This window comes from Stegostoma tigrinum, chromosome 29 (genome assembly GCF_030684315.1).
Source record: "Stegostoma tigrinum isolate sSteTig4 chromosome 29, sSteTig4.hap1, whole genome shotgun sequence".
Taxonomy (NCBI): Eukaryota; Metazoa; Chordata; class Chondrichthyes; order Orectolobiformes; family Stegostomatidae; genus Stegostoma; species Stegostoma tigrinum.
In genome coordinates, this window is record NC_081382.1 from 19,907,386 (window position 1) to 19,925,852 (window position 18,467).

The window sequence follows — 18,467 nt, forward strand, 5'->3', positions numbered from 1 at the left end:
TATTGAATTGTATTCTTAATTCAGTTACTTAGCTTACTTCAAAATTAAACCATTTTAGACATCTGACAGAATGATTGACAGTTTAGCCACTTAAGGAATAAAGATCATACCTGATTACACTGCAGTATTCAAAACATGTTGTTTAAATTAATTATATCACAGTGCACAACACATTTTCTCTAACTTTGGAAAGGAATTCTTGTATATGATCATCTTTCTTTGTAGATATTATATTCAAAATGATCACTTATTGTCTTCTTGTATTTATGATGTTAGTGATGTGTGCTACAAGATTAGAAACCATATCACCAGATGTTTCAGTTTAAACATGTGCCATCCACAATCAAACTCTCTCAGCAAATATCCTATTCCCACCTTCAAATTCTTGAATGTTGCACCCTCTACAACTACCTAATGCCAGATTTTCTTTGCCAAAGTCCTTGTATTTTCGTAATGTGCAAATCATTGGGTTGTGCACGTGGATGTAAGAATAACTGTAATGTTTCACTTCTTAACTTGCTTGCTTTGTTTTTCTGCTTGTGCCAAGATTCTGTGCCTAGGTACATTTATACTTAAAACAAGTGCCGTAAATGGCAGCTTGTAAACTTCTCACTGTACTTGTGCAAGTGAGGATGTGTGGCAATAAAAGTTAATTCCAAACTGAACATTTCCACCTGCTGTGACTATGAGATCCATCACCAGAACCGACAAAAAAGTCATCAGTCTGAAACACTAATTTTGTTTCTGTGTCTACTTAGGGCACCTGACGCGCTTAGTATTTCCAGAGTGTTTTTTGTAGGTAAGGATGGAATCAGCTGTAGGCAGCTCCACCCAGCTGAAAGCAATAGAGAGGCACTGGAGGAGGAATGGTTTATCATAATCACGGTCACACAGGATGTCATTCATGATTGTAGCACTGCAGAAGGACCAGAAGCCTGACTGAAAATGTTCAAGTATGAAACAGTGGGAAAGATGGGTATGGGATTGAGAAGCAACAGCCAGCTCATAGATGTTGGAGATAATCAAGAGCTTACTTGTGGGGACAGTAGATTGCAAAGTCCGAAGAGAAAAGGTGTTGGATGTTTCCTTTCAGGAGCAACGACAATGCCACATTTCACGGGGAGGTAACCAGTACTAAAGGAGAAGAAATCATTAGCAATATCAGCTGATTTGGGGGGGTGGGGGGGGAGATCAGGAAGGAAAGTTAGATGGTCAACAGTTTGGTGAGAATGAGGTTACAGGAGCACCTAATGTATCTCATGGACGTAATAAGCTGGGAGAGAGCTTGGAAGAAGATCAGAGAGAAACATGGAGTTTAGAGCTAGCCTAAGGCAGGGATGGATATATTGTAAGGGGAGTATGACTTTATAATCACTTTCTTCGGAGCCTCTGTGATGCAAATATTTACTGATAAATTGCTGCTTTGGTGTAGTTTAAGTTTTCACCCAGATGATATACTCCTGATTTTTATGAGGTTACACCTCAAGAGAAAAATACAAAGGAAAATTGGACAGTGTGACATTTAGTAAATGCTAATGTTGAGTTTGGAACACTTTGCTAATGTTTTTGTTTACAGACAAACAAATAGTCATTACATTCTTATTATTCACAATTAAGTACTTGATTTGAAGTATCTACGAAAATAGTCTTGGTAGTATTGAATATTTTACATTGCACAAAATAAATGACAACGTTAAATAGTTGAGAACAGAACTGTAATGAAGCTTAAAGAACAATAAATACCTGCCCTCCCACCAGTGGGTTGGGTTCTGGTCAGTTTGACTTCTTTACAATAAAATCACCAATCACACCATCAAAGAATAAAAACTATTTTAAAAATCTTTGCAGTAACACCATATTTAAAAACAAAAACAATTGAAATTGAATCATCACACAAAATAAAAAGATAAAACAAATTTTAACCTCACAACATAAATTGTCCCAAAATGAAAAAGAAAATGCATTGATACAATACTGAATCAAATTATTGGATAACTCGAATGGGACTCAAACTCCAACCAGTCCATAACAGTCTGCACATTCAAAAACAGAGCACAATGAGACATAATCTGAATTTCTGACTCTCTTTCTCCCTCCTACCTGGCCTGCTTAGTATTTCCAAATTCTGTTTTGTTTTTATTGAATGGCTTAAAGTGAGGTGAATGCTGAGATGACTTCAAATCTGATTAGTTCCCCAAAAGCAGAAACTGGATATTCGAGAGCCAATGTCAGAAAAATTGCCATCAAGGTCTGCATGATGTATTGCTCCTTCCCATTTACAAACCACCACCCTCCTTAAACAATTGCCTGCAATCATTTGGCTCTACAAAAAACACCCACACTTCCAACATTGGATTTAATCCTCATTTCTCACTTCCTCCATCCCACTTTCTTGAGCTCTATGTCCCAAAATTCTAAAATTCCCTCCCTTGTTACTTTCCTTCCTGACTGATACCATTCCTGACAGCTTCTTTTAACCGGGCCCAAGTTTTATGGTTTTACATTTTCATCGTGTTCATTGAACACTCTTTTGCTTACGCTCCATAGAACACTTTTATGTTGTCTGTACGTGAAGAGTGCTACAGAAACGTAATGTTTTATGATTAAACCTATTAGAATGACATTGTACTTCCCAACCATGAATTGTACATTACTTTTTTAAATAATACATTCTTACAAGATCCTAATCCAAGCACCCATCTCTGGCAATATCATAAATCGTGCAAACAAATAAAAAGAAGTTTCAATGCAAAATTTCAACATTTAAATTTGGAAATACGTTGTGACTTTCAGGCCTTTTTCTTTTAATACTGTATTTCTGTCTTGTTGGTAATTGATTCCTGAAGGACAGCAGTATGATTTACAGAGAGGTGTGATGGAAGCCAGTCTGCATCCTTGGCAGTGTCAAGAGTAAGATCATGCATAAAGGTCATAACTGGCCCTGCTAAACCTGAGGTAATAGTGTGGAGATGTACTTAGGACAGAAATCATCATATACTTTCAATTGAAGTGTGATCATTTCATTCCAAGCTGGATTTGTTAGTTTGCTTGACAGTTGGAAGCATAGTTTGATATCCTAAAGAGGGTATTTGATGAATATGCAACATTGTTCCTAGTGATTTATTGAGAAATAGTTCTGCAGTCGATTTCAGGCAATTTTGGATCCAATGCAGAAAATAAATAATCTGTAATCAGGCATGTAAGGCTAATAAATTATGTCTACTTTGGATTCTCAAGCAGCTGAAAGAACGCAGAATTACGAAAGCTTGCCCCATTTAATATTTTTCATAACTCAATTGTTTTGGAAATTATGGAGCAACTATAAGAACATTCAGAATTCTGGAATGTATTTTTTAAAAACAGTTAATCTTACTAAAATAGGAAGAATCATTTTCTCTGGGATGAATTCCGTTCAATTTACAAATAGGCAGTGACCCATTCAGCATCAATAGGTGGCGTGCCTAACAGAAAAATCTATTGCATATCTGTGAATTATCGTTTCCTTCTCATCTGCATACATGCATTAATACTTTGCTTAGCTTGTGGAATTATCATCAAATAATGGAACAAAAAAATTTAATGAAATTATTGGAAAAGACAAAAAAACCTCATTTATGTATAAATAGATAAATAGGGAGGTAGACAGCAAGACAGATAACTGAAAGGTTATTGAATCATTCAAAGAGCGATAAATAGCAAAAGAGAAACTGTACAACTATAAATAACATAGAAACTGAGAGTAGAATCAAATTTTCATTTGTGTTTCCTAGTGTTACAATCTGTAAATGCCAAATATATTATTATAATGGTGATAAAAATCAACATATTCCATTGTTGTGGTGTTGATATGTATATTATCTCCTTTCTCAAAATAGAAGATAGCTGCTTGGGAGAGAGTTCTGGTCCACTTTCCGTTAGTCGCATTTTCACAAACTGATACACTGGTCACCAGCAATTCTTTGTCATGTATTTTCATTTCTTTCTTGCACAAAGTTGTTTTCAACAGTAAGTCCTCATGGAGGCACTGGCCTTTGAATGTTACCTGCACATAAACAAAATAATTTCCTTTTTCTGTAATGCTATGTGAGCTGTTAATGCTGCTGCCACTGACCCATTCCAGCTTGGAACTGTTTTGTGTTACATTCTTCAATCCTGAAAAAATAACAAGATGCAATTTGATAATGTACCAACTTTCCTTTTATAATCATGAAATTAAAATATGATGAGATTTCACTGTTGTAAGTGCAATCATGATTCTAAAACTTACATTGAAAAATTCATCTCATTCACAAATGTACTGAAACTGTAATTTCTGCAGGCAACACAAGAAGGCACAGGAGGCTTTTTTGTACAATGACACAAAGGTACACATCATGTATCCCAACTCACAGAATTCACTTGAAATGGAACCATTAGCAAATAGTGGAATATATTTGACATTGGTTTCCAATGACATTGCACATAGCCACTCGCCCACATTTGAAAGATTAACATAGCAGTGACGTTTATAACGGGTAACTTTCCTGTCGTGCAAAGGCAACTTTTCATGCAAATTCATGGGTGGAAGCTTATTGATTAATTTATAAAATATGATGTGTATTGGAACCATATGGCATCATGATTGTGCAATTTTTTTTCACCTCTGGTAGCTAGGATCAAGTCCAGGTCAGATTGATAGATGCAGGTGCATATCAGAAAACACGAAAAATGCAGAGTTAAGCTGATCAGAGTTGCAAAAGGATGGCTGGTGTGAGTAATGGATTATCAGACTGATGCATGGTGTAAACTTCATAAGCTCGGGATTAGAGCATAGGCTTCTTTTAAATTGTGAAAGGCCTTTGGCCTCCTCAATTTATCCTCCTCCTCTGGTTATGCACTGTTCAACCTGGGAGCACTCACAATTGATGCAAAGCTTGTTCACTTGAATGAACATGCAAATAAAGTAAGAACAATATAATCTAAAGTGTTTACTTTTGTATTTGATACTTTCATGACTTCTGAAAGTATAGTAATTTGCCAATGTTAAGATGAAGGCACCAGATTAAAATAAGTAAACATAGGTCGAAAGAGATCTCCCCTTGGGCCAAGTTTTAATGTGATGGATGCCAAGAGAAATGCATTTGAAGAAACTCACACGCAAGCCTCAGCGAGGGAAACTCTAGAAAGAATATTCATTAAATTGTAGTTAAAGGTATTTTTTATTCTGATGTGGCTCAAAGTCAGGGCATGCTGTCAAAAGACTTTCTAAACAAACAGCATTTTTATGATAACACAGTGTGGAGCTGGAGGAACACAGTGGGCCAGGCAGCATCAGAGGAGCAGAAAAGTTGACGTTTCGGGTCGGGACACTTTCTTGCTCCTCTGATGCTGCCCGGCCCACTGTGTTCCTCCAGCTCCATACTGTGTTATCTCTGATTCCAGCATTGGCAGTTCTTACTATCTCTGAGCATTTTTATGATGCTCATGTACAAGAGCCATGGTGGTATGGCCAGTTTTGTAGCAGTGCCTGGATATAAGATTTCAGAGCTGCACAGATGTCAAAGACCATGGAGACCCGTCACATTTTTCAGCATGCATTGACTACAAAGCCTCTGGGAATAGTTACTGATGAAAGGCTATGAACCTGAAAGGGTAACTCTGTTTTTCTCTCCACAGATGCTGACATATTTCCAGTAGTTTCTGGCATCAGCAGTATTTATCTTAGGAACAATAACTCTCTCCTGCCTAGCCTGTGACCTAGAACATCTGTAGCATTTCCCAATGTCAGCAGAGATCAGACACTGTTCCTCTGCTGATCCATTTAGCTCAGTAACACAACGTGAATACCTCTGAACTCTAATAAGTCCTTGTGTTTCTCTTACTTTTCAGATTTTGATCTTTCCCCTTCAATTTTGTTTATGTTTGTGTCATGCACTTTGCTTTCAGTCATAAGTTATCAGAATTTTTTTTTTAAAAGGAACACAAATCAGAGAACTTGAAATGAAAAAAGAAACTGCTAGAAATGGTGAGCTAGATTGTCTATCACTGTGGCTCTGCCATACTTTTATTTGCTTTGAGTAGAACAGCATTGAGAAATTGAAATTTGTATTGGAAAATGTTATTGAAAGTGTTTTTTTTTGTTGAATAGGTCAATATCACTTGCTGCAACATTCGTTACGACAAGAAGTGAATGCCACTCTGCCTCGAGCACACCTTTAAACATTTTCGTGTGGCTTTTACCAGTAGATGTGATGAATTACTGAAGTTAACTTCTCGTCATCTGTAGCCCACTGCTACATCTCTAGATAGAAAATGAGCTAAACAGGACATAGATGCATTGCTTACAAGAAGTGCTCATTTCAGCAGAGAGGAAGTGAACACATACACTTACAAGAAATTTAAAGGAAATCTCCTGTACTTGCCTCTTGTATGCTTGGAAACCATGTGGTTGATTTGAAAAAAAAATGACAGTCTGCACAATTTTCCCCTTCAAGAAACTGGAGCTGTGCTCACACCTACCACTGTCTGAAATGCAACAAGTCAGGGCCTGTACTTAGATCACCTCAAGGCAGATTTCCAACTACATGCATCAAACCATTAATTCTAAATCTCAATCAAACCTGAAACCATAAAATCTTAGACTTATGGAAAATATTAAGCCTGCAAATCTGAAGTAAATTAAAATGTCAAATGTACAGCAGGTCCATCTGGTCATAAAAAATATGCCCTATTAATGTTCATTTACTTTTTTCACTTATCTATGTATTGCCAGCATTTTGTGCTTGTAGTCTTCAACATCACACAAACAAAAATAACCTGTTATTTCTATGCTCCTACACTGCAGGTAGTTCACCCATCAAAAATGACATTGCCTGTGTTATCCTGTCATAGAAAGTACATCAATAACTTCCACTGGGCTGCAAGTGTAAGTCTGATGTAATGGATGAAATGGAAAGGAGTGAAATATGAATGGGGACATGTTGAGTTAAATGGGATAGACCCTCTCAAAACAAGGACGAGGATTGTGATGCATGATTTACTGACTGCTTACTGTCTTAGTTTCAATATCCAATCAAAGATACTATTGGTAAGTTGAACATTGCAGCAAGAGACTAGTATCATGAATGACAAGCATCACTTTAAGTTATTCTGTGTTTCTTAAAGGGTAAGTGCAATTTCTGGAAGTCATGCTGGAACTGAATGGGAAACAGCACAACATGGAAGAGAGCGAATGCCAAAGCTTTTGAACAGGGGACTGAGAGTTTTGTGCAGGAATTGGAAAGAAGGAAAGATGTTTTGCAGCTTCAAGTTGCCAGAAAGCCTTTCACATAGACACTCAGAAGGCAGTGTATGTGGCCCTGCAGGTGAATGCCAGAAGTCAAGATCTTAGAAACATCACTGCAAAATATTCATCTCATCAATGATCAAGGTCAATGTCAGCCTCTTCAAACAGCAAATTCTATCAAATTCACCATTACTCTTAGACACTGCTCAATTCAGCACACTTATGTAGCAATGCTGCAAGCCTGGCATGCACATCCCATTAGTTTCACATACTACCAGCTGTTCAACCTCAACAGCTGTGTCATTTGAACAGACACACTGCCAATTGCAACACTTTTGCAGGAGAAAGTGACACATAAGTAGAGATAGCAGAAACAAACCATAATGGGTTTGCTGAAATATGATGTCATAGACCCCATGGTGAAGATGTTGTTGGCCATTTGGGGTGACACAGTGGCTCAGTGATTAGCACTGCTGCCTGACAGCACTCGAGATCTCATTCAGATTCCCCCCTTAGGCAAGTGTCTTTGTGGAGTTTGTATGTTCTCCCTGAGTCTGTGTGGGTTTCCTCTGGATGCTGCAGTTTCCTCTGACAGTCCAAAGATACACAGACTAAATGAATTAGCCATGGGAAAATGCAGGGACAGGCTAGGGTGTTGGGTCTGAGTGGAATGCTTTTCAGAGAATCGGCATTGACTCGATGGGCCTAGTGGCCTGCTTCCACACGGTAGGGATTCTATGATTCCGTAACTTCTTGAAGGTCCATCAGTAAGACTGTAGCTAAAACAGCATCTGAATTTATTCAAAATAAGAGTATCCACAAATCTATTCCCGCTGTAAATGTTGCACTTGTCCATCATCCCACGGTCTCTTTTGGTTTGTACTATGCAGTTCATGAAAATGTGTACCTCTTTCTTTGCCCACACACACAAAACATACTAATACCTGCCACCTGTTCAGGCAGTGCAGAATCAGCATGACATCAAGGATAAAGAAGTGCTGATATTCACCTTTAAGTGCAAGTCATCTGTTCTGAAACAGACAATAGGTATTATTTAAGGACAGTTTTGAGGTGGGATCTGCAGTGAGGCAATTGCCAAAATTGTAAATTACCAGAAGCGTGCGCTTGCCAAAGGGTGAAGCTACAGATGGGTTCTACTGCAGAGGACAGAGATGAGGACTTTGATGATGCAACCGACAGATAGTGACCAAAAGTAAAGGGAAACTTTGACATGGTGCAGTGTAGGAGTGAGCGTGGGGAGTTGGAGAGGTTGGACATACTGCCCAGACTGAAATGGGCCTGAGGATTAGGGGAGTGGGAGTAGGGTTTTGGCAGTGATTATGGGTGGGGTCCACACTCTAGAATGTGCTGTCTTTGTTGTAAGTGCAGGCCACTTGTGCTTCTACACACACACACACACACACACACCCTAGCTGCGCACAGAATCAAAAGTTCAAAAATGCAGGACAAAAGGAGGCCCCGGTATAAGGTAGCTCAGAACATAGAACAGCTGTCTCAAGTTCTGATCCAATAGTTGTGGGATCACTTAGCTCCATCTACTATTTGGTGCTTACACTTTTTGGCACACAAGAAGTCCTGTTTTGTAATTTCACCGCGTTGATACCTAACATTTAGGCTTGCCTGCTGCTTTTCCAGGCATACGCCCTTCAACTCTTCATTCTACTAGTGTTGACACCCAGTCTTGATGGAAATGGTAAACTGGAAGATGTGCCCAGTCATGGGATTACAAGCTGTGTTGGAATACAATTCCGCTGCTGCTGGAGTCCTAAAGCACTTCATGGATGCTCAGGCTTTAATTACTTGATCTGTTTGAAATCTATACTATTTAACATGGTGGTAGTGCCATCAACAAGATGGGAGGTTCTTTTCAATGCGAGGGTGGGACTTTGTCTCCACAAGGACTATGCAATGGTCACCCTTACTCATCTTGTCATGGATGGGTGCATCTGTGGCAGAATAATTGGCTAGACCACAGTAAAGTGTGTTTTTCCTGGTTCTCTTACTACCTATTATGGATTTCAGTCTGGTGGCTATACCCTTTAGGACTTAATCAGTTTAATCAGTAATGATGTTGTCAAGCCACACTTAGTGATGCACATTGAACTCCTATATTTCGTGATCTTGCCATGCTCATTGTTTCCTCCAAATGGTGTTTGCTATGGAGGAATGTTGATTCATCAGCTGAGGTAGGAGGGAGCAGTTTGTCGTAAACAGTAGGAGGTTCACTTGCTCATGTTTGACCTGGTATAATGAGACATCATGGGTTCCAGAGTCAATGTTGAGGAGTCCTTATAGCATCAACTTCCCAACTGTATACGTCTGTGCAATTATCTCGGCTTGGTCTGTTGTCTGTCGGATGAAAAAGCACGGAGGGATCCAGGACCAAGGTGGCACAGGGTATGCAATCCATCTTTTCTAGATGGAAGTGGTGGCCTATTGTATTAGCATAGTAGTAGATCCAACCATCATGCCTCAATCGGGTTGCGGGTTCTAATGCAACGCAAACAGCTTCCGACAGAAATCTGAATGGAATACTGGAAGTTCAGTCTGAAAGTTTTAGCAAGGTCAGCTTGGTATCATCCAAAATCAACCGCCCTTATTACACAGTGTACAGAAGCTCAGAGTAGTGCAGCAATCCGACCTCTAATAAGTTGTCAGGGTATAAACTGAACCCTCCATGAATGTAATGCTTTTCGAATACAGACTTGGCCCCACCAGTATCTCTACGTAGATAGGACCACTATAATAAGCAGGGGTTGTTTTATATAGACCACTCAGCCTCAATTTAAATAAGTAACTCACTTTTATAAGAAATATTTAGCTTATCTGCTTCACAACAGCATTTGTATTTTCATAGGGACTTTAATACGATAAATATTTCATTGCACCACACAGGAACAACTGATCTTGTGCTACAGAAGGAGATATTAGATTAGATTATTAACTGCTTGGCCAAAAAGTTGAGTTGCATGGAGCATCTTAAAATTAAAAATTGTAAAGTCGAAAGACAGAAAAATTCAGGGAAGGAATTCCAGAGCTTAGAACTAGATAGCTGAAGGTATGACTGGCAATGGTGGGATAATGAAAACGCATATGAAACAGTGAGATTACAAATTGACCACAAATTATGCCATTCATTGCATAAATCCTGGTGGGACGCCATGATTAAGGACTATATCACCAATTCCCCACTAATTATCCCCATGTATATACAATTATGGTACATATGGGATAATCCTGTTGTTTTGACTTGACTGAATTGCTGTGCTTTCTAAGGCTGCTGAGTTAAACAGTAAACTTTAAGTATTGTAGTACATTACAAAAAAAAACACAAACATTAAAATGCAAAATCAAAAGTGAAACTTCTCATGAGTAATTCATGAACATAATGAAACTTTCTGTAAAACGTTCTTTGATGTCCAGGAATATTTTTTCATTGGTTTGAGTTATTTCAATTTTCTTCTAATAATCTATTCAAACCTGTACATTGATATGTCTCACTGGCTGTTTCAAACTTTACTTTAGATTCTCAAAGAAATTCGACAGTGTAAAGAGAAAAAGAGTTCTTCATTCTGTAGCACAGATGCATCATTGCCAGAAGATTTATTGTCCCTGATTTCTATAAAACTGCATCATTATCTTGCCCCACAAGTAATATATGAAAGCATCTGGGTATGTTAAAAAGGCAGCATAAAAATGTATATTATATAAAATATATATTGTAAAAATGCAAAATTTAAGGACTCTTGTGGTCCAACTATACTGTCCCTACCTCTTGACCAGGAGGCCAAGTTCAAGTCACACTTGCTCCAGAGGTGTAAAATGACATCTCTGAATTGATTGATTATAAAATACCTATAAATACAAGTTGCAGTTGATCCAAACAAATTTCTTTATGCGTTTCATATGCACCTTATTATTGCTGGCTACATCTCAGCATTATGGCATTGTGGGTCAACCCACAGCAGGAGGACTGCAGTGGTTCAAGAAGACATCTAACCACCATCATCTCAAGGGCAACTAGTGACGGACAATAAATGCTGGTCAGCCAGCGACACTCATACCCCACAAACAAGTGAGAAAAATATTGTTCTCATCATGCTATGCCAAAAATAAGCATTTTTGGCGTTTATAGTGCTTCACATGGGATTAGAAATGATCAGGATCACTTCATAAAATCATTTGGAGAGATGGTAATGAAATATTACTTTGCGTCACTGCCTGTTGCACTCCAATTTCAGACACAAAAAAAATACTTTTAAGATATACTGATTACGTCTGATTATTACAGTCTACATGTTGGAGTTTCTGATATGCCTCAGATAAATAGATTTCCAAAATATGACTTTTAAAATCTTGTCATTTCCTTAAAACAAATAGGCCACTTCTCCACAGTGTGCATCAAAACTGGTTGACCACTTTCATTTGAAATAAGGCAAATATTAATTCATGTTGCTGAATTAACTGGTTATATTTCTGCATTCTTACCCTCTATAATTGCAAGGTGAAAAGTAAAATAATTTGGGAACTGCTCAAAGTGGTGTTTATCTGTAGTTCTAGATTGGCTGGGACATTTTTCCCTGGAGTGTAGGAGGTTGAGGGGTGACCTTATAGCGGTTTATAAAATCATGAGACGCATGGATAAAGTGAATAGCAAAGGTCTTTTGGGAAAAGGGTGAGGGAGTCAAAACTAGAGGGCACAGGTTTAAGGTGAGAGGGGAAAGACTTAAAAGGGACCTGAGCGACAACATTTTCATAGAGGATGGTGCATACATGGAATGAACTGCTAGAGAAAGTACTAAAGACAGGTACAGTTACAGCATCTAAAAGGTATTTGGACAGGTACACAAACTGGAAGGTTTAGATGTTTGAGAGAGATTTCGGCCAAACATAGGCAAATAAACTAGTTTAATTTGGGAAACCTGGTCAGCATAGACAAGTTGGACCAAAGGATCTGTTTCCATGCTCTGTAACTCTATGAAAGAGCTCCAAGATTGGCAGACGTGATACAATAATATTAGATGTCTATACAGTTGGTCCTGTTCCAAATGAACTATAATTGGGAAAACAGTCATATTGGCACAGCCAACATCCATGAATAGGTAAGTGTAATTAATCAATAAGATTGGAATGAATTGCAAATTCCAAATTGAAGTCAGTCAGCTATGACAGTTTACCTGATGTATGATACAGCTGACAATGATACTGCTCCTCCTACTCATTTCAACCATTTGTTTATTTTAAAGATTGCCATGTACAATAAGTCAGATTATTTTGCTGCCTTTGTTAAAATAGAGTTAGGTATATGAATGTCACATAAACTGTTGTGGCATTGGTCTGTTATCACTGCTGTCAAGTTTGATGTTTCCAATCTTCAAAGGTCAAAAATATCAGATTCGTTCAGCGGGTTAATCTAACAGTTGAAATGAAAAAAATCAATGTTTCAGTGTTAGCCTTCTAATTTGAATAGTTGTCCATGCTCCATGGACTGAGTGACCTTCTCCATTTGTTGTGTTCCTGAAACCTAAGGTCTAGTATCACATTTCAATAACATTGAACCCTTCCCCATCCCAAAGCAAGTTCAAAATGTATGCTAGTTCTTGTAGGTCATGCTGTTTTTCTTTTAGTTCAATTCACGCAAGCCTTTAAGGCATAGCTAAGCATGTGGCTGAGATATACCTTAATATGTTTTCCTTCATTGAGGGTTAAAGGTTGGATACAAGTCTGAATTCACAGTTAGCTCTTACCTCGGATTTTTGGTGAATTAATACATATTACATACTAGTTTGCTGAAGCTGACCCAGTAATAGGCGGTCACCTATTTTGCTGTGTTGAAACAGCCATAGTGAATGTGTGCACAGCCACATTTTCTTTTTGTTTGCAAAAGAAGGGGACCTGTCTATTCATATATGTCATTTTTACATTGCTGCACTGCAAACCTGACTGCACCCGGCTGAACCCGTGGGTTCATTTCCCAAAGCAAATTTCTTACCAACTAGAATTAAACTGCCTGGTGTAAAATTTAAACAAAGCCTGGCTGTTAACTGTCAATCAGCATTAATGGGTGCATTCTCCATGGCAATGCCTATACCGATTACAGTCCACTTGACAACCAATCTGCACAGTCCTCTTGTGCAGCATATATATTGGTTTCCCTCTGGAGTCTGAAAAATTCTGAAATATCCTGATGACCCCGAGTTGGAAAGATTTTACAAAATGTGTATTTTTCACCAGTACTCATATTTGAATATTATATTTTAAAAAATGACATTTTCCTTGTGCATGAGTCATGCTGCATTATTCAGGGCCTGACCTTTGCTCAGCATCTCTGCTGTAAAGCATTCGGAGATGGGAAGTGAGTTTTCTGCTGAGTTGCTTTGATTTCCCCTGCCTGACTGGAGGAAAGTACCTAGCCTCTGTTCAGCACCACCCCCAGATGTCTCCATTGACATCAAGAGACCACTGCTGGGTGAACTGTGGGCACAGTTGGTTGGGGAAGTCACAATGTTGCATGTTACCAAGCATTGATTTAGGGAAAAACAAAACAACCACACCAGCAATTATTGCTTAGGAAGTAAAATTCGGGCAAGACTAACATTTAAATGCATCATACTTTTATCACAAGGATATACTATTAGACTTGATAACAGGTTTAATTGATGAGTCATAAATGCTGTTAACCTGTGCAAGTAAGGAAATAGCCTCATCTCCAGTCTCCTGATTACCACAACACAATGCAAACATGGTTTGGTATAACTCTTTAAAGGAATCAGTGTAATTAAATTTTACCTTGAAAGAATTTTACTTTTTTCAATTGTTCTGGTTCAGGTGCACGCCCAGTGCTTGTGACTATGTGAGAAAAAAAAACACAGAAGAATGTTATAATAGCAATATTTGCTTTTTTTTTTACAAAAAAACTCTTTAATTTGTTTTTGTTCATCTAACGTTTGGATTAATGAGATATTCTATCACCAAAACTGCTAGGGCAGGCTGATGCACATGGAACACAGAAAGTGGGTTGAATTTTCAATCTCACTGGTAGTGCAAATCAGGTGATAGGATTTCTGGAGATGAGGCCTCAAAATAAAAATCGTCCGTCTAAATTAAGGTTGGAAACTCTTGGAATAGGAGTGGTTCCTGTTATATGTAATTTCTGAACTGTGGAGTTTTTTTTTCTTAATCTTTCATTCCTTTGATTTTGGCAAACAGTTTCAAAATGAGTCACCAGTGCCAACAGAGATATGAAAACGATCTTCACTTGAGAAGTTGACTGGAGAACCTTCATCACTTTATGAGCCTGACTTGCAGAGAAACCTGTTTCACTTTAACAGCCGTTAACTGATTAATGTTCAAGTATTTGGGAAACATTGATGTTAACAGAATGCTGTTAATCATTTTAAAAGATTTTCAATCCTTAATAACTGTCTTAATGAATTAAAACAGCATTTTTCAGGAATATTTCAATGCTGGATTTGAACATGGTTTCGACTAACTGCTGGCTGGATGGAGAGATACTGAATAGTTTATTAATCAGCTGAAGTAAAATTTCAAAAAAAAAAATCAAAGAAGAAGATTCCAAATAGTTTCTACAATATGTTGGTCTATTGAGTCAGCGACATTACGTTTGTGTCATTTTACGAGATCTTTTAACAATATTTTAATTTTAATTTCCAAGCCAAAGTATTTTATTTGTTTATTTTCTGAAGAAATATCAGTGAACAGTATTACAAGTTGAGACGATGCAAGTCATTGAATGTCATAAACAGAGATAACTAGAGTTTGCTTAACATTTTCTGATTAAGTTCGAAATCTTCAAGTCAGACAGACGAGTTTGATGATACCATGGATTGATTAAAATGTTGTTTAATAACTAATAAATATTAGAATTACATTTGCTAAGTTTGCTTTATTATTAGAGATCTTATTTCTAAAAACCGTTTAAAGGACAAGTCCACAATGTTCAGTTACACCTGCACTAATTCCAGAGATTCATAGCTTGTTTTTACAATTTATTCACAGGATGCGGGCAGCACTGGCTCAGCCAGCTTTTAATGTGTATCCCTAATTTCCTTAGAGAAAGGTAGTATTGAGCTGCCTTTTCGAACTGCTACATTTATGTAATGTAGCTGCATCCAAAATGCTGTTTGGCAGGGAGCTTCAGAACTTTGTACATGTGCCATCGATGGAATGGCGATATAGTTCCAAGTCAGGCCAAAGTGTGCCTTAGAGAGGTTGCTGGTATTTGTGTACTAGCTACCCTTATTCTTCTGGATGGTGGATGATTTGTTCGGAAAGTGCTGTCTAAGGTCCCTTGGTGAGTTGCTGCAGTGCATCTTGTAGATGGTACACTCTACTACAGGTGGTGAAGGAAGAGAATGTTGAAGTGTCAGATAGGGTGCCAGTCAAGCAGATTGCTCAGTCCTTGTCGATGTCAAGTTTCTTGAATATTTTTGGGTGGACCCAAGGAGATGGTGAGGAAAGAGACAAGTCTGACCCTTGTAGAGAAGAGGAGCTTGTGAAAAAGTCAATCCAGACAAGAGCTTGGCAGAGAACAAGGTAAGAATGATAAATTAAACTTAATTTATATCAATGCAAGAGCCTCAGTAGGTAAGGCAGATGAACTCAGGGCATGGTTTAGAACACGGGACTTGGATACAGAAACATGGCTCAGTGAGGGGCAGGACTGGCAGGTTAGTGTTCGAGGGCACAGATACTGTAGGAAGGATGGAAAGTGAGGGAAGAGAGAAAGAGGAATGGGATTTTTGGTTAAGGGTAACATTATGGCTCTACTGAGGGAGGATATTCCTGGGAGAACATGCAGTGAGGTTATATGGGTGGAACTGAGAAATAGGAAAGGGATGATAACCTTGTTGGGATTGTACCATAGGCCCTCCCATAGGTCATAGAATCATAAAACATACAAACAGACCATTTAGTTCAACCAATCCACACTGACCATTGTTCCCAAACTAAATTAGTCCGATCCACTACCTTTGGTCCATATCCCTCCAAACCTTTCCTCCTCATGAATTACCCAAATGTCTTTTAAACATTGTAGCTGTGTCTGCATCCAACACTTTTCCTGGCTATTCATTCAAGGAGACCTCAGAAGTCAGTAAGAATAATAGGGTGGTAATGGTAGGGGATTTTAACTTTCCCGGCATAGACTGGGACTGCCGTAGTGTTAAGGGCTTGGATGTAGAGAAATTTAAGTGTGTACAAGAACAGTTTCTTATTCAGAATGTGGGTGTATCTATTAGAGAAAGTGCAAACCTTGACCTTTCTTTTGGAAATAAGGCAGGGGCAAGTGAATAAGGTGTCAGTGGGAGAGCACTTTGGGGCAAGTGAGCATAATTCTCTTAGTTTTAAAATAGTTGTGGAAAAGAATCAACCTGATCTAAAAGTTAAAGTTCTAGATTGGAATACTGAATGATTGATTGATTTACTGTGTACCTATGTATAGTGAAAACCTTTGTTTACAAGTGGTACAGGCAGGTCATAGTAAGCAAGCACATACAGATTAAGACGACTTAGACAGAGGCATACAAATTTCTTTGCACAGGGCGTGCACTGGGCAAGATCAACGTAAGCCAGATCAACATTATTTGAGGCTAGACTGTCCATTTATCAGTCTGATAACGGCTGGAAAGAAGCTGTTCCTGAACCTGCTTGTGCGTATTTTCAGCCTTCTGTATCTGACAGAAGAGGCTGTAGGAGGTCATTACAAGGGTGCAATGGGTCTTTGATGATGTTGGCTGCCTTTTCAGGGCAGCGAGGTGCGTAAATGGAGTCCGTGGATAGATGGTTGGCTTCTGTGATGGTCCGGGTATGCACTGTAGTTTTTGTAGTTGTGCTTCTGTAGTTTTTTTTTAAACAGTCCTGGGGAGAGCAGTTGCCACACCAGGCCGTTACGATTTCACTGGTGCATCTGTAGAAGTTGGTGAGGGTCCTTATGGACATATCAAATTTCCTGAGCCACCTGAGGAAGAAGAGGTGTTGTTGTGCCTCCTTGACTGTCGCGTTTACGTGGGAAGTCCAGGACAGATTGTCGCTTATTATCAATCTGAGGAACTTGACGCAAGTAAAGCCAATTTTGACAGTATTAGGCAAGGATTTTCAAAAGTTGATTGGGAGAAGTAATAGAATGGTTGGAAAATAGGAGGCCTTCAAAAATGAGATCACCAGAGACAATATATTCCTGTTAGGGTGAAGGGCAAGGCTAGTAGGTGTAGGAAGTGCTGGATAACTAGAGAAATTGAGGCTCTAGAAAAGAAAAAGGAGGCATATGTCAGGTATAGTCAGCTAGTAAATCCCTAGAAGACTATAAGGGCAGTAGGAGTATACTCAAGAGGGAAATCAGGAGGGTAAAAAGGGGACATGAGATATCTTTGGCAAATAGGGTTAAGGAAAATCCAGGGAGATTCTATAAATACATAAGGGGAAGAGCATAACTAGGGAGAGAAAATGACCCCTTGAAGATCAACAATACCATATATGTCTGGAGCCACATGGAATAGGTGAGATATAAATGAATATGTTGGGCCAGTATTGACCATGGAGAAGAATATGGAAGCTAGAGAACTTGGGTAAATAAATAGTAATATCTTGAAAAGTGTCTATTTACAGAAGAGATGTTCTAGACATCTTAAAATATGTGAAGACGGCTAAATCCCTGGGGCCTGATCAGGTGAATAATAGAACTTTGTGGGAAACCAGGGAAGAGATTGCTAGGCCCCTTGCTGAGATATTTGCATCATCAATAGCCACAGGTGATATACTGAAAGACTGGAGGTTAGCTAAAGTGGTGCCATTAAGAAAAGTGGTAAAGAAAAGCCAGTGAACTAAAGACTGGTGAGTCTGATGTCAGTGGTGGGTAAGCTGTTGGAAGGGATTCTGAGGAACAGGATTTACGTGCATTGGAAAGGCAAGGATTGATTAGGGGTAGACATCATGGCTTTGTGCATGGGAAATTGTGTCTTACTAACTTGATTAAGTTTTTTGAAGAAGTAACAAAGAGGATTGAAGAAGGCAGAATGGTAGACATTGACTTTATGGAATTCAGCAAGGCATATGACAAGGTTCCACATGGTAGACTGGTTAGCAAGGTTGGATCACATGGGATCCAGTGGGAGGTAGCCAACTGGATACAAAGTTGGCCTGAGGTTAGGAGACAGAGGATGGT

General features: G+C 38.7%; 1 long non-coding RNA gene across 1 annotated transcript in view; it reads right to left on the reverse strand.

Annotated features, from left to right (window-relative positions):
* Positions 1-1,858: 1,858 nt before the first annotated feature.
* Positions 1,859-18,467, reverse strand: part of LOC125465409 (uncharacterized) — a 112,660-nt gene continuing 96,051 nt past the window's right edge. Inside the window, exons 3-4 of the long non-coding RNA XR_007250238.2 lie at positions 14,075-14,134; positions 1,859-4,152 (exon numbers count right to left, since the gene is read on the reverse strand). This is a non-coding gene — a long non-coding RNA (uncharacterized LOC125465409). The remainder of the gene's footprint in view (positions 4,153-14,074; positions 14,135-18,467) is intronic.